The sequence below is a fragment of the Opisthocomus hoazin genome, chromosome 1 (genome assembly GCF_030867145.1).
Source record: "Opisthocomus hoazin isolate bOpiHoa1 chromosome 1, bOpiHoa1.hap1, whole genome shotgun sequence".
NCBI lineage: Eukaryota > Metazoa > Chordata > Aves > Opisthocomiformes > Opisthocomidae > Opisthocomus > Opisthocomus hoazin.
Window position 1 is genome coordinate 25,918,018 of NC_134414.1, and position 16,033 is coordinate 25,934,050.

Below are 16,033 nucleotides of genomic sequence, written 5' to 3' on the forward strand. Positions count from 1 at the left end.
CACATGCCTTTTGAACAGAGCATGGCTTTTTTCTCAAAACCTAGAGACTATTTTACGATTTCTGTCCCAGCGAGCCCTTAGGCTGAGGAGAAAGACTGCTGCTTCCTTCTTTTAGGGCTATAGTACTTCATGGCTCATTTTCTGTCCCTTTGCTGGTGATGGTATGACCGTCGCCGTCCGCGCTTCCCGGCCGACGCGGGCCGCGCGACTGCCTTACGCCGTGCGCCATGTACCCTCCAACGACGGCAGCAGCGGCCTCTCAGCTGCTGCTTCAAGCCACGATCGATACCAGCAACTTAAAGACAAGTATTTTTCTCAAATTAATAGCAATACAGCGTTACTATTTTTTTGCTGAAAGGAGCCGAAGCCAGCGGTACACTGGGTTTGGGTTCAGCGCGCTTCCAGTCGCCAGAGAGGACTGGCTGGGGACGGCGCCCAGTAACCGCTGCCCCCAGCCGTGGCCATTCACTGCAGTGCCCCGGGCCACTGAAGTTCGTGTGGCGGTTGTCCTACCCCTCCCACCCCCCAAAATCTGATCCACACGACAAAGTCCGACTTGTTTTCCCTCAAGGCTTTGCGGCGAGCAACAGCAGCCCCCGCCGCGGGGCTCACCGCCACGGGCGGGCTCCCGGCGCCGGGGCACCGGCCGCAGCCGCACTGAGGCCGGCAGCGTGTCCGTACCAACGCGAAGCTGTGCGGGGCCCGGACGAGCGGGAGGGGGACTCGGCAGGAAGCGGGTCGCAAGGGCAAGCATGGCGCGGAGGTGCCGCGGGCAGGCGGTGGACAGCGGCGTGACAGGGCCGCAGCGGCCCGCACCCCCGCCCTGCGTGCAAGGGAGGAGCGGCCCTGAGGGACAGGGGGACCGGTGCGCCGAGAGACGGCAGCCAGGGCCTGGGCGGCGGGAGCAGGGTGAGGGGCGGATTGAAGGGAGGGGGCGGCCGCGCCGGCCAGCGGGAGGAAACTCCCCGCGCCCGCCCTCTTGCGAACCCCAGGTAGGGGCCGTTGATTGACAGCTCTGCCAGTCTTGCCGGCGTTTTCATTGGATGGCCTTCACGCCGATCGGCAATGTGTGCGGCGAAGCACTGGCTCCCGTTGGCGCGCCTTGCCCCGCCCCTCCCGGCACGGGCCAAAAAATAGGGCTAAAGGGGCGGGGCTTGGGGATGAAGGGGCGGGGCGGCGGCGGGGGGCGCGGAGGCTTAGCCCGCGAAGGCGGTCGGTGGCGGGGGTGGAAGCGGCCGAGGGGCGGCAGCGCGGGATGGGACGGAGCGTGGCGCCAGGTGGGTCCCTCCGCCGCGGCGGAGCTCAGGGGGTCCTTCCCCCCCCCCCTCCATCCTCGCCGGGAGGGTCGCTGAGGGGGAGCAGCCGCTTTTTGATGCTCTCTCGCCGGGGGATAATCCGCCGTGGGGGCCCCCTCAGCGCGGCGCCGCCGCCGTTCTCCTCACGGCCGCGGTGAGGGCAGCGACGGGTCGCTCCGGGGTCGCTCGCTCCCCTCCAGCCCGGGCTCAGCTGCCCGCCTCAGCCGAGGCGGGGAAGCTTTGTTTCAAGCCTTCCCGTCGGCCTCGGCCCCTCGCAAGACCCCAGGGCCGCGGGGCGCGTTCCCCTTCCGCCTTTCGGTCTCGGGTGGGAGTTGCGTGGGGGTCGGGGAAGAGCCCCCCCCCCCCCCCCCCCCCCCGACTCGGGGGTCTCGGGGCCGGGCGCCGTGTTCCCCGCAGCCCGGTGGCCACCGGGGGAACACGGCGCCCGGCCCCGAGAGCCCCGAGTCGGGGGGGGGGGAGGGGGGGGGGGCGTTTCCCCCACGCATGGCCCCCGCACTAGCGCCGCGGCGTGACATCGCCAAGTCTCTTCTGCCGTCCAGCCGTCTGCAAGTGCTTAAAAAAAAATAATCGGGTTTGGCTTTGAAGGGCGCTGGGAGTCCTTGACAGCTCGGAAACTTTTAAACCCTCCCCCTCTCCCCCCCCCCCGTGTTTTTTTTTCAGATTAATTGTTTTTTTATTTTTTTTCTCCCCATTTATTTCTGAAGTGACCGTGTCTCTGAGAAGAACCCGGGAGTCTGAGTGCAGGCTTGTGAGGACAGGGATTTATTGCAACTGCCGGATGTCTACCGCTATCCGAAAAGCGGTTAAGAAATGCTTTATTAATTCTTTTTCTCCTCCTTGCCGACACAGTTCAGTAATTGCCGGAGATAACTCTCCAGCTCTTCTCCCGTTAGTTTCGAGCTGAGCAACAGTGTGTGAAGTGGGGCCAGTGCTTGAGCGATGGGTGATGGGATGCGGTTGTGAGATTCCTTGATAGAAGATACTTCAAAGCGCAAAATGGTTCAGCCTGCACGCTGTCTGTGCAGAAATAGGAAAAAGCTGTCTGGCTGCGGTTCTTTGTGCCCCTTTTGTAAATGCCGGGGAAAGAGGGGAAACTGTTCCTGTTAGGAAAAAGATAGGGACAAATTTTGAAAGCAGCCAGGAACTTCAGGAGACTTTAAATCTGAGAGTGAGAAGCAGTCTTGCCTATCATGCAAGACTGGTCTTTTTATTTTTTTTCTTTTTTTTAAAGCGTTACTTAAGGAATTAAAGAGTATTAAGTTTATAGGAGACAGACCGTTGTTTTGACTTCGCCTGATACAGTATTTTCCGTGGTAGCTAATAGTGTGCGTGCTTGAGGAAGGGAATGAAGTAATGGAATAAGGTTGCAGCTCTTATTCTCCAGCATGCTCTCACAGCGATGTGTAGCTCGGATGCCAAGTTGTGTGGCCGCTAATATGTGAAGGTTGACATGATATGGAATAATTATGTGGACTAATACTCCAGTTGGAAACCTGTTAGATTAAAATTAGAAATTACAGTGCCTGCAAACTTAAAGATTCAAGATTAAACCCTGTATTTGAGCCATGGAACTGAACTTTGTTAGGTGTTATGTTTAGCTACAGCTTACTTTTACCTTTAAGTTTTCAGCAGAAGAAAATACACGAAGACGGAAGGACAGTTACCTGCCTACACTAAAATAAAGGTCCTAAGTCATTCTTGCTCAGTAAGCATGCAGTTTTTAGCAAGTCCAGTAAGAAGGAGGTTCTGTCTGCAGCTCTTCAGTTGAGACCAGGACTAGACCATGTTCCCCTTGGGTGATGTGGAAGCTTGGTTTATTTCCAGCTGATTTTTGGGGAAGAGTTGTGCAAAGTAAACTTTTCCCATCACTTGCTGGAAGATTAGTTTTGTGCTTGAGTTGCTAGTGGCAGTGCAAGTGTACTTGTTAGGTGATGAACACAGAGGTTTTGTTGTACATGAAATAGTGTATGATTGAGCCAGTCCTCTTTATTCCTCTTTTCCATGTCTAGTTTCTTCAAATACAGAAAAAACAGAATATTTTTTTTAATCAAATAGATACTGAAACAATAGTCTTGATTATACACAACAGTTACTGAAATTGTGTGGTCTTTGCTAATCTTCCTATTTGTCCATGGAGGTAATAAAAGATGACTTTATATGTCAGAAATAAAACTGCTTGTGCTTTAAAAAGGGACTTTCGGAGCAAGAATAGGTTATTGAGGCTTCATGTTTGATTTATATGGTACAACACACAACATTTCATAGTTAATAGCAGCATAAACCTGCTTTGTTTTTCAGTATATGCATTGTCTGTACAACATGCCTCAAAGGATTATGATTTTAGGAGTAGTGATTTAAACTTCTTGCAGACCAGCTGCTCTTTGGTGTGACTACTTCAGCTCAGGTTTATTTACTTTATTCTTCAGTGAGAAGGTACATGCCATATATTTCTCTGAAACAAGAATAACAGTGTCTGCAGGCAATATTCTTGTATGGAGGAAAGAAGAAGAAAAGCCATCGTGTGACAGATGATGGGAGTATTATTTTGAAGTTTCTTATATACGGTGATTAGCAGGACAGGATTTCTAAAAACCAGGCTGAACTAGAGCAGATTCTTCACTGAAGAATTCCAGAAGAGCTGATGGTAGCTGAGTGTGTAAGTTGCTCTGTCAGTGTCACCTGGACAGTGAATTAGCTTTCATACTTTCGCAGGTGTTGCCTTTTTGATTAAACTTCCTGCATGGACAGTTACATCTTGGTGCACTGTTTGTTCTTTCAAGCCCTCCCATAGCACTGTCTTCCAGAGCTCTCTTGACTGCTTTTAGTGAGGAATGAGCAAGAAGTGTTGTTGCAGTTAATTGCAGTCTGCTCTTGCAGGCCTGTCTTTAGTTGGTGTGTACCTGACAGGGTCTTGTAACTGAGCTTGAGTCTGATGTAGGTTGTATAATACTGCACTTGTTTGCCTCTTTAATTCGAATGTGATGTGTTGGTGTCTTCCTGATTCATGTGTGGCTCCAATTAAAATTTTTGGACTTCTTGTGGTCGTTACTGTGAGTTCTTTTTATTTTATTTTTGCTTGCATAGGATGTTGAGCTACAGGCTGTGTATAGGGTGAATTGCATTATTAGTGTAAGTTACTAACCGGGTTATGTGTGTCCACTGGGTTATGATAAGAAGTTTTGTTAATTACCTGAATAGCAGAAAGATATTAATTTACTGTTATGGTGGGGAGAAGTTGTTTTTATCAGCCTCGTTTCTTAGTTGTGTAGCCTTAAAGCCATTGAGTAGATGAAGATCATTAATGAATCAGATTACAAATACATGTCTTCCAGTGTTATGTTCAACTGTGCATTGCCATCAGAAGCTTCCGTGTACACGGAGTACTATGGGTCACAGATGGTAAATGCTTATTTGCTTAGAAGAACTCATAGAGAAAGAGATAGAGGATGAGTATTAACTTCTCCATATGGAAGTGTCACGTACAGAATACCGGTGATGTAAGAAAATCAGTGACTCGACTAAGAATTAAATTTGAGGCATCTTGAGCCTTAGCTCTGTAGCAGAACTGCTATAGCACTTACATTCTCTCCTGAGAACTTAGTATGCCTTTAGAGGTAATAATGAAAATAACATGAAGTTACACTAGATTGATTTGCTCAGCTTTAACCTGTGAGTACTTTCCTGCATGCTTGTTGCTATTTAGATCTGACCGGTCAGAAGCCACCCTGTTGTAAAAGCTGTTGAAATTTTGCACTGGGATGTTTTTTTAGCTGGAAAAGCACTGTTGTTTTTCACCCCTCTCTTGAAAACTCCGATAACTGAAATATTTCTAGCTGCTGATAGATGTCATTTCTTTTTTCCTCTGCCAAAAAGGGAAACAAAACATTTGGGAAGAAGAAATTTGTGTGTAGAAACAGCTGGAGATCCAAACAGAAGTCTTTGTGCTCTTTTAGGCTGTAAACTGGGAGCTTATTTTGTTTGATTTCTTAATTTTTGGCAGGTGAGATAGCTAGAGAATTCTTGTTGAAGCCTTGTTAATATGGTAAGCATTTGTTGGATTTGCTTGTTTGTTTTTTTAAAAAGATATCCAAATTTATTTGTATTAGGGATTTATAGGCATTCTGAATGTCAACACATCACAGATTATTTTTTCCTTTCACATACTGAAATATTCTGTCATTAAACTGGGGATGTTTTCTGGGTCTAGAATCAATTGCTATAAGTGTTTGGGACTTTTTTTTTTTAGTGGACCTTGCCATTTAGCAGTATTTTAGTTACTCTTTTTTTCAAGATTCTTGGAGTCCCTTCCTACCTCTTGGTTACAAATATAATGTCTTTATTCTTATAGAGATTTGGTACCCAAATACTGTGATGGGGGACAGTGCGTGTTTCTATTAAGCGTAGAACATCTTGATACCAAATTTATTTAATATTTTATTTTTGGATATTCATTATGCTTGTGCCACTTGAAGGCGTGCTTCAACACTGAGTTAATAATCTTTTGTATTTTAAAATGTATATTTTAGAAGCAGGAAAACTGAGCATTATTCAGGTTGAACTTGATTGATGTTTGTTTTAAACACTGAGGTCAGTCTAAAACAAAAACAATAGAGCAAAATATTTCCCCATCATTTGTATACTATCGAACAGATTGTACTTAATGTGTAGGTTTTCTTCTAAACATTTGTAACTTCAAACCTCTTTGCAAGAGCATTCTGGGAAGAAGTACTGGAAAGAAATGACACAGACTGTTGAGTGCTGCGTTAGAGAATTGGCTAAGCATTAGTGAACAGAAATAAATGTCTTGGACGTGGTTGGCATGCAGATGTTCTTGAATTAATCTTGCGTTCTGTAGATATTTATGTTTTATAATAGTCTTCAGAATATGATGCAACCCTTAAAATACTGGTAAGTGACATAGATAAATTATGTATAGATATCAGTGGTAATTTGAATCTGTTCAGAGTTTGTATTTTGTAGTCATCATAATTGATATAAATAGAAGTAGTCTATGCTAAGGCAGTTGTAACTTCCATTAATCTGTCAAAACCAGAATTTTTGGTTGAGTTAAATGTATTTTTCTCTAGGACAAGAAAAAATGAGATTTTCAAATGTTGTGCACCGAATTACAGCCTGGCATGTTTTCTCTCTGGTTCAATAAATCAAAACTCGGTTTTACTGTTTCTTTGGCACAAGGTTTTATTGCACATCCCTGTTGTTGAAATCTGCCCAATATAGAAACTGAAGAATAATTTATAGTGCTAAAACTCTATCAAAGCATTGTTCATTTACACAGCAGTATGCACAGATAAATTCACATCAATGAAAAATCTCTGTCATTATTAATTTTGAATGAGACTTTTTGGAGGCTTATGCAGTGTTATGTTTCTTCCTATGCTGGTGTAAAAGCGTCTTTAAGATTGGTTTGGCTGTTGCACCTATGCATTGATGTGTTTTGGGTGTTGTGTTTTGGTACCTGAATGTGTGCTTGCTTTAGAGTTCTGTATATATCATGGTGATTCTCAAGTCCTCTGTCAGCCTTGTGTTTGCTGATAGAACTTCAAAAATGGGAAGGAAAGTTTAAGTTACAAATAGTGAAAATGCCATTTAATGCATGATCTAAATGAAATGGATAGAGAAAAATTCTTCAACTTTGTAGCAGGTGCTGCTAGCAATTATAATTTTTCAGACATCTGAAATTTCACAGAAGCCTGTATAACACATTTCATTAGGCAAAGAATGCTGAAATACTCTGCTGTCAAATCAGCTTTTTCTAACTTTTTTCTTTGAGATTTTATTGAAATTGGCTCCTTCAGTTTTTCTAAGGTAATGCTGTCATGTTTTCAGGTGCCTGCCTTGTCTATGAGCACATGTGACTATTTTCTTTATATTTAAGATGTTTGCTGAACAGTTAAGTATGAAAGCAGGGTGCTGTCTGGGCTGAGGCTGTGCTAGTAGGGTGTAGAGGCTGCTGCATCTTGTTGAGTTGAGATGCTCTGTCTGGATGGCCATGCTCAAAGGCTGCTGCGTGTATTTTCCTGTTGGGTTACCTGAGTGGAAGCCTTAATTTTTTAGGGGCATGTCTCTTAATACTAAATACTTACTGTTTTACTGTTAATATGTTAGAGAGTCCTCATTCGGGAGACACTTGTGTCTCCTTGTTAGGGATTGAGATGATGTTATATTTTTCTTGGAATGCTGTAACTTGCTACTTCTGCTCACATTTGTTTATGTTCTTATTCAGTGTCTTGTTCTCTAGGTTGCTGGGTAATCAGTTGGATCTTTGCCTACAGTAATGTTCTGGGTTAAATTAGTGTGCTTTCTTCATGACTTAAGAGGCCTGTGTAATGTTCTTAAGGTATTGGTAGATTAGGAAGGCAGAGGTCATTAATGGAACAAAATATAAAAATAGTTTTGGGATCCATAACATAAGAAGTATACAAAAATAGTAGAGTGTGTCGAAAGGAGCACAACAAAGATGGTGAAAGGGACTAGAGGGCATGGCTTACGAGGAATGGCTGAGACTACTGGGTTTGTGCAGCTTGGAGAAGAGGGTACTGAGGGGTGACCTCATCACTGTCTACAACTTCCTCCTGAGGGGGAGTGGAAAGGGAGGTGCTGATCTCTTCTCTCTGGTATCCGGTGATGTGGCACGAGGCAATGACTTCAGGCTGCATCTGGGGGAGTTCAGGTTGGGTATTAGGAAGAAGTTCTTCACAGAGAGTGGTGGTCAGGCGCTGGAACAGGCTCCTCAGGGAAGTGTTTGTGGCCCCAAGCCAGTCAGGATGCAAGGAGCATTTGGACAATGCTCTTAGGTATCTGGTTTAACTTTTAGGCTGCCCTGTGTGGAGTCAGGGGTTGGACTTGGTGATCCTCATAGTATTTTAGAGGCCTTAGAGGACTTCAGTTTCACTGACTCTTTAGAAGATAGTATGTACAAAAATGTTTCCTTTTTATTGTTGATATTTTCATAGAAACTAAAAGTGAACAAAGCACCTCATCACCTTTTTGGTGAAGTTTGAAAAGCATGTATAATCTCACAAAACAACATCTTATTCAAGCCCAGTTGCCAGGACAAATAGAACATAATGTTAAGGCTGCGTTTAAAGGACAGTGAGTATAAGCTGGGAATTATGAGTGGAGAATGTTAGATAAAATGTGACTATCAGGACTTTCTTCCTGGGGACTGGATAACCAGTTGTCTGCTTATCACTTGCTGCAGAGCGAGATACAATTGACAGGACTGTTAGTAGGGCCTGGGGTTCGAATTGAATCTGTGGGTGAGATTTGTTCCAGTGCTGATGGTTGTAATGGCCAGCTGAGGTTGGGCATTCCCTTATGTGAGGATTTGTAGTTAACGCATGCAGCCATAGCTGATGTATGCAGCTGTTACACACTCCTCCCTCCCCACCAGCTCTTTCTTGTGGCCTAGCACTGCTGTTCTTGTTGCAATGCCTTCCTTTGAAGGTTGGAAAGGCCTAACTTGTCTCTTCTGTTTTGTGCTTCTGATGACCTGTCAGGTAAGGACAGTGGTGTTTGGGTCACTGTTGTGTACCTGACCGGAGAGGGCGCTTAGAGCAAGTGAGTTGTATATAACCCTTGGATCCATAACTTCATAAGAAAAGGTTAGTAAAGGTGTAAACAGATTCTCTTCTGCGTTTCTGTGACTTGGAAAATTAAATAGCATTAGGAGACGTACTTTCCTCAAGCCAGAGACCTTAGCTCCTCAGCCGATGGATCCCTGGTTTCTTGTGCATCTGCATAGTGGCAATCACTTTGATTGTAACAAGTAATAGTTGGAGAGCTTGTGTATGTAATGGGTGACATGCATAATATATCAAAACATGTGAACAGTTTTCCAGTGAATGCTGGAATTGATTTCTTGATGTTTGTTTGAAATTTCGTAGTGGAAGAGGTCAGTATTCCATGGTGCTGAGGAAAACCATTCATCTGCTGTGGACCTGGTTTTGTCCTAGCAGAGCAACAGGCAGCTGCAGGGACTAGTGTGCTACAAGACAAGGCCTAGGAAGCTTGTTTTGTTTTCAAACAGCCTTTGGAAATAATTCTTTGAGAAGTTCTTCTGCCTCACTACATGTGAATGAAGAAATTAAGTTTGAACTTCTGAACTAGAAGGGAGGCTTCAGTGAAAAAGTGGCTTTTTAGTTCATTCTTCTACAATAGTTAGAGCTTGCCATCGAGTCTTCTATAGAATGTTGAAATTCTCTGGAACTCATATTAGCACAGCTTTAATGTGGAGTTATTTCCTGGGAAAGTACTGTTTTTCTTTTTAAAGCTTGGCTGCTGCTTTGAATGCTTAAACAGCTGCAAACATGGAGGAGAAAACACATCTCTTCAAATGAAGTCTTCTTTTGATTTTATGCTGAATTTGAAGGCATTCGCATACATGTATTACTGTTCTTTTGCACACAGGTTGAATGTTGGAGTTCCTTCTAATCTCTGCATGCCAACTCAGGACCTGGAGTGGGGTTGCATTTAACTAGAAGTCGTATTTAAAGAGGATGCCTTGGTACAGTTATACAAGTGGCTTGTTTACAGTTTTAGGTTATCTCACTGTAGTAGGAGAAGGGTATTTGCCAGACTGTGCTAGACAAGCAGATGTGCAAGCCACGTGCTTTCTATCCACCCTTTTTTTTGCAGAAAGAACCAGGAACTAGCATTTCAGCATCTTCATTTTTTTTGCTTGATGGAGGGGATTCTGTCTCCTGCAGCTCCATCAGCTTGCTTCTTTTGAAGCTCTCCATTCTTAAGATCCTACAGGTCTTGTACATCTTCACTATAGCAATCACGTTACAACTCTACTTGCTATAGACATAGGCCTTGTGCATGGCAAGCATGAAATGCCTGAATGTTGAAGTGAGGAGGTACAAATGCCTTCAAGAGGAATGTCTAACAATGCACTGGGGTATAGTCTTCTAGCCCTCAAATGAAATGTAGCTATTACAACATTTGCCTGTTATCAAATGCTGCTCATACTGTTGTAGACTATCTTGAAATTTCAAGCATCCTTTGATTCAGGGTGGGTAATTCTACACAAGTATGTAGATGAGGAGCAATACCTAGTTATAGCTCAAGCTGATGGTGCTGTAAAGACAGTCTTTCATGTCTAGTTGCTGAATTTCTGTGCTGGATTTGCACTGCTAATGACAGGAAAAGCTTCCATGTTGGCAGACTAGTAAGTGGTTGGGTTTTTAACCTTAAGGATTTTTATTAGCCTGAACTAGCTGCATCTGAAATACTGCTGTAAGATCATTGGAGTTCTGACCTTGTTTTCTAAAATATTTGCTATTCAGGTAGAGAGAAGGTACATGCTTTTCAATAATGTAGTTCTGGTTGCTGCAATAACAATTCTGAGGGCCTCTAAGCTTGCATAGATCTGCAGCTTGCTGTCGTGTAGGAGATTATATTCTTCGTGGTCACTCAGTTTACTGCATTGTTTTCTGAGTAGTTGGCTTGATATTGGAGCAGGTTTAGCGGCCTGCAGGAATTTCTATATCTTGGAGAGTGATGGCAAGGTTCTGTTCAATGGGGTTTGTAACTTTATTTGCAAAAACTGCTAGGAAGAGGCAAGTAAAACTCCACAATTGGGGAAAATTCCAGAACTTCTGTTGTTTTGGATGCTTCAAGTCTACTAAATATTTTGCATTACTTAGTAAATTGGTGCAGTTACTCTTTGAAGAAGGACAAAGTCAAATATTGTAGCAGATTGAACCCTTGTCTTAAAGTTGTGGCTTTCTGAAATGTACAGAAATAAGTCTTATGCAGTATATAGTTCCATTTGCGTGTTGCTGTTACCTGTTCTGTCTCTTGATCTGAAACTATTGAGACAGCAGTGAAACAACCGCCTTTATCAGGTAGGTAGTGTTTTTGCTACCTGTGACAACAGCAGCTGAAACCCCAAATCCATCTCCTTTTCTCCCTGTCCTGTGTTCTAAGATGAAGCTGTTAATGTTCTTTGTGAGCTGCTTCCTCATTTAGATTTTCTGTTCCTCTTGCTGCAAACTCTCTCCTATGCATTTTTTCTGAAGTAGTCTTTTACTTCCCTTTCAAACTCTTTCTTTTATCTACTAGGATATAGTATTCTATGTAAGAAAGAAATACTTCTGTTTTGTGTCATTTCTGGTAAAACCCACAGATGCCTTTTTTTAGAGAGCAAAATGCTTGGAGAGATGCAAAAAAAACCAAACCCTGAGAAACCACAGCAAAAAACCTACCCACTGCCACATTCAACCCCCAAAGAAACTTAAAATGGAGGGAAGTAGATGCAAGACATGAAATGTAAACCCTTGCCAAATGTAAACCCTTCTTCCCTCAACTGAGTGAACTGCCTACTGTCAGATTTCTTTAAGCTGCAGAATGTTATTTTTGGCAGGAACATCAGAACGAATATTCTTTCTTTTAAACAGTTGTTGTTTGGAAAACAAGCATATGTCTGGCATCATCATGGATTCCTAAAAGAGGAAAAAGTGATTTTATTTTCAAAACATGTAGTAAAACTGTATTTTCAGCAGAATCAAATGTTAAATGCTTTTGGAAGCGCAAATTTAATGGTGTGTCCTTACAGTTTGTTGTCAAGGTTGAAACAACAAGCACAGTTAGCCCTTAAGCTGTTAAATGCTAATCATAGCTTGGCATGAGTGTTTCTCAACCAAGTTACTTGGCTCCAGAGGAGCACGCTAGCCTGTAATATTTTTTTAAAGTTTTTGAAAGCTGAACTTAAATGTTGAGGTTCAGATGTAAAGAAGTAAGGCTTCATTTTATGCTTGTGGTAACTGTGATGTTAGCTGTAAGACTCATGGCTGTGTATCTGTGGTCTGAGTATCCCCGCTCTTTGTTCATGTGGGTGGGATTATGACTGTTAATACCTTTGAACATGAAGTATTAGAAAATACATTGAACTAAGTTTTGTGGACTTGAGGGATGACAGTCTGAACGGTGAACAGCTTTGATTTGTTGGTCAAAAATAACTTTCTTTACGCCTCACTACAGACCAATAAACAAAGCATAGAACAGTCCCAGTTATCCGAAGAAGTTTGTCTGGGTTCATTCGATTACAGAGATAGGCTAAGAATGGGGAAAAATCATGTGCTTTAGCACTGAGTGGGAAACATTAGGGAGATTTAACTGTGAGGGTAGGAATAATGGGTGTTGAATCTAGAGGAATAAACCCAGTGAATTTAATTGAGGGTTATTGAAATTTGTTATATTCTCTTTGAGATCTTCAGCCTGATATTTTAGGACTTAAATATATGGAGGAAACCTTGAAACAAAAGCTTGTCTGAAATACACAGCTCGAAGGACAAATGTTCTTTTGTCAGAAGTGTATTTTTGAGTCTTCTAAATCCACTTTGAACAAAATACTAAAATAAGTGTGGCTGTAGGAAAGATAAGACTGTAGAAATAATTAAATTCCACTGTGGATTAGTTAATTTGCATGGTATTAGTAATGTTCTATAAAATATGGCTTCCGTGCTTCTTTTGCTCATTTCTGCAGGTGTATAATGAAATGTTGATCCTGTTCCTGGTTCAAAGCATGCAGGACTTGCTGATTTAAATCAAATTCTTATTGGGTGTTAAAAGAAGAATAAACTTGGTCAGAGCAGGAAGCTGGAGTATTACATTTTTCTGTAGGCTTGAGACAACTGTTGGGGATTCTGAATAGAAATGGACACCTGTGGAACCGCTGACCCATGAGGGTGCAGTAGCTGCAGGTACCCTGTCCTCTCTTTTCCCCCCTCAAACAAAGAACGATAGTTGTGAACTCTTTTATGCAAGACTGAGATTTACAGCAGTTTTATCCAAGGAACAGATACTGACTCGGAAGGCCTAGGAGAAAGTGAAGTTCTCTTCCTTATTAATGAGTAGCCTCTGCCAGATAGATTCTTGGTAGCCAGGAAGAGGCTTTATAAATCCCTCAACTGATCTAGTAACAGTTTTCATCTACTACCTTTTGTTCCTAATGCACAGATACGTTGCTTAGAGCTGGTTGTGCTTGGGGATGAAAATTATTTACTGTTGATAGCATAATACCACTTCCAGCCATTAAATCAGCATACCACTCTTATGCAGAAAGAGGTGGCGAAGAATGCAAGTTGCAAAGGGGCATGAAATCTGAAAATGTGCCTCTTGTGTGTTCTCATGTGCATTTGTTTGAATTCTGTATAATCCTTTTTATTTGCTTCTTATTTAATCAGAAGGGCATCTGGTACAAGACTTGATGTTAAACTTTTTTCTCATAAGTGTTTAGTATTTAATAAAAAACTAGAACGTAGTAGGGAAGTACTTATCAGCTGTATTGTAGTCTTAGTTTAGATTTAGTTAGTTGTATCTTAGTTTGCTGGGCTTGGTTTAAAAAATGCCATAATCCCTCTAGAGAGAAACAAGGATTGTGCTAGTGAGGAGAGGTCTTGTGTTTGTGGTAATGTGTATTGTGTGGGTTCCGTTGCTCGTGCAGTATCACTCTGTGTAGTAGTCTGGGTTTAAGTTTCCCAAGAATAGGTACCAACTGTTCTTTGGGCAGGTTCATTTTTCGAAGAGCAAGAAGCTGGTAGGGGAAGAGAGAGTTCGGCTGATACCTGAAATCCCATTGACCTGTTGTCCAGCATTTTACGCGTTACTGTGGTACTTGTTGTTATTACTCAAATGACGTTGTCCGTTACTTGAATAAAAGCAGGAAAAGAGTGACTGACCTGAAGTGATCAGATGCAGGGAGTCTGGTGGAGAAGGGGTTTTGAGATTAAAACTCCAAAACCAGTGATCTATTTGCCTGAAAAATGCGACAGAACATTACCAGTGGAGGATCAGTGCTGGTCTGTAGCTGGACTTTTTATTTCATGTTTGTTTGTTTTGCTTTGTGTTTAGAGGAGGACATCACTGTTTTCATATCGGTAATATTATGTCTAGAAAGCTGTCTTGTTCAAAGTTGTAAAATCTTACACCTCGGCCTTTCAGTGGGCTGCGTGAGGATGTGGATACCAGTAATTGTTACTGTGACTTTTTATTGGGAAAATGCCCTCTCCCCATGACTGCCTACTTGGTCCTGATAGTTGATTATTTGGATTAAGTGCTTGAATGTGGGCTTGTCCTAATAATAGCTTAAGTTATCCACTTTAGAGTTGCAAGATTCCCTTTTAAAGTAGTAGTTTTGATGCAGAACATTTAGTTATTTACGTGTTAACCTGATAATAGTCTACTCCTAAATAAAAGCCTTTCTTAAGGGTGTGGCATCTCTGTACTGTTGTCATGCTTGAAAAAGAGGTAGATGGAAGATTTTGTTCCCTTTGCTTTTCTTTGGTGTATGCTAACAGCATGGCTAAATCTCACTTTCTGGAAGTCTCTGACTTCAAAAAAAGAAAAAAACCACAAACCATCGAGGATATAGTTAGTTGACTAGTGAACCTTCGGCAGATTTAAATGCCAATTTTGCATTTCCACTGATCTGAATGTCAGAAACATGTAAGGATAACAAAGTTAAAACTTACTCTGAGCTTGGATGATATTCCATGTGTGTCAAAAGAGGAGAGAAGATCGTTAATGAAACCTGTTTTGAAATGTTTTGATTTTTCTAAAGTAGACCTGCATTGCAGGAGTAAGATTGGTGAGACAGGAAGTGTGTTGCCAGTAGTTTATGGAAATGCCAGCTTATGCTGTTAGTTACTGGAAAATACCATTAATTCTTCAACCAGTAAGTTGTGAAAACATAGGATCTTAAGTGTTGGGGGCAATAAACTCTTAAAAAGTGTGATTCCCACAGTAATCTGCCAGAAGAGTTGCTAAAATGAGAAAGCGAGTATGCACTTGCACTGTGCTGAATGAGAAATTATACTGTGTGGGATCAGGTGATACTTTTAAGTGGTTCCTCATAAAGGATGCTTTGGGAAAAAAAAAAACAAACCATGACAAAACAAAAAAAACTCCAACCCCTCAAAACCCACCATCAACAAAAACACAAACCCACAAACAAACAAGATTCCATGCCTTCTTGGATGATCTGGTTTAGTTCATTGTAGTCGATGCAGAATTTGCCATGAATTTTGTATCCTGTAATAACATGAGTGGTCAGTGCGGATGACTGTGGTGCTTATAACACCTCACCACATGTTGGTCATTGAGGTCACCTACGAGGACCTCCATGAGCATTTCAAACCAAGGTCGCTTGTGGTAGAAGAGTAAAGATAAGGCATCAAGTTCTCAATCTGGTGTGGCTTTACTGCCTAGCTTCCACACATCTGCAGTACGTGTGCTGATGTTCTTTGAGCAAAAGTTTAACATGCTGAATATCAGTAGTTCTCAGACTTGTAACTGAACCTCCCTTTTTGGTAATGGTTGGTTCCTCTACTGCTCTTTTGCCAGCACCAAGCAGCTGTTAAATGAAGAGGGGAAGAGGAATTGGTGTGTCACAGCTGTGTGGCTCTCTCCCCATGCTCTGGGAAGTGGAGCTGGAGCCCCAAAGCATTGTGTGGTTTCTGCTTTCCTCTGTGGAGGTGGGTTTGAAGCTGTGACAGATTCCCTGTTGTCCCTTCCCTCTTCTTCCCATCCCAGAGCAGAGTGGTCAGTAATAACCAAAATGCCTGCTTGCTTCCATTCCCGAGTGTAAGCCACACATTGCTTTGGAGCTGTCAGCTACAGCCTGGGCAGGCGTGGTATTGCCTTGGGACATGGCACGCTTCCTTTCCTGTGATGTGTTCTGTGCCCCCACT

The 16,033-nt window shown here is 42.8% G+C and overlaps 1 protein-coding gene across 3 annotated transcripts in view; it reads left to right on the forward strand.

Annotated features, from left to right (window-relative positions):
* The first annotated feature begins 1,190 nt into the window (after positions 1–1,190).
* The window catches only part of WASF3 (WASP family member 3), an 86,158-nt gene continuing 71,315 nt past the window's right edge, over positions 1,191–16,033 (forward strand). For 2 of the 3 annotated variants that reach the window (XM_075419715.1, XM_075419731.1), the window contains exon 1: positions 1,210–1,277. The gene's annotated coding sequence lies outside the window, so the exon portion shown is untranslated. Of the gene's footprint in view, positions 1,278–16,033 lie in introns of all 3 variants that reach the window. The other variant, XM_075419723.1, reaches the window with a different exon arrangement.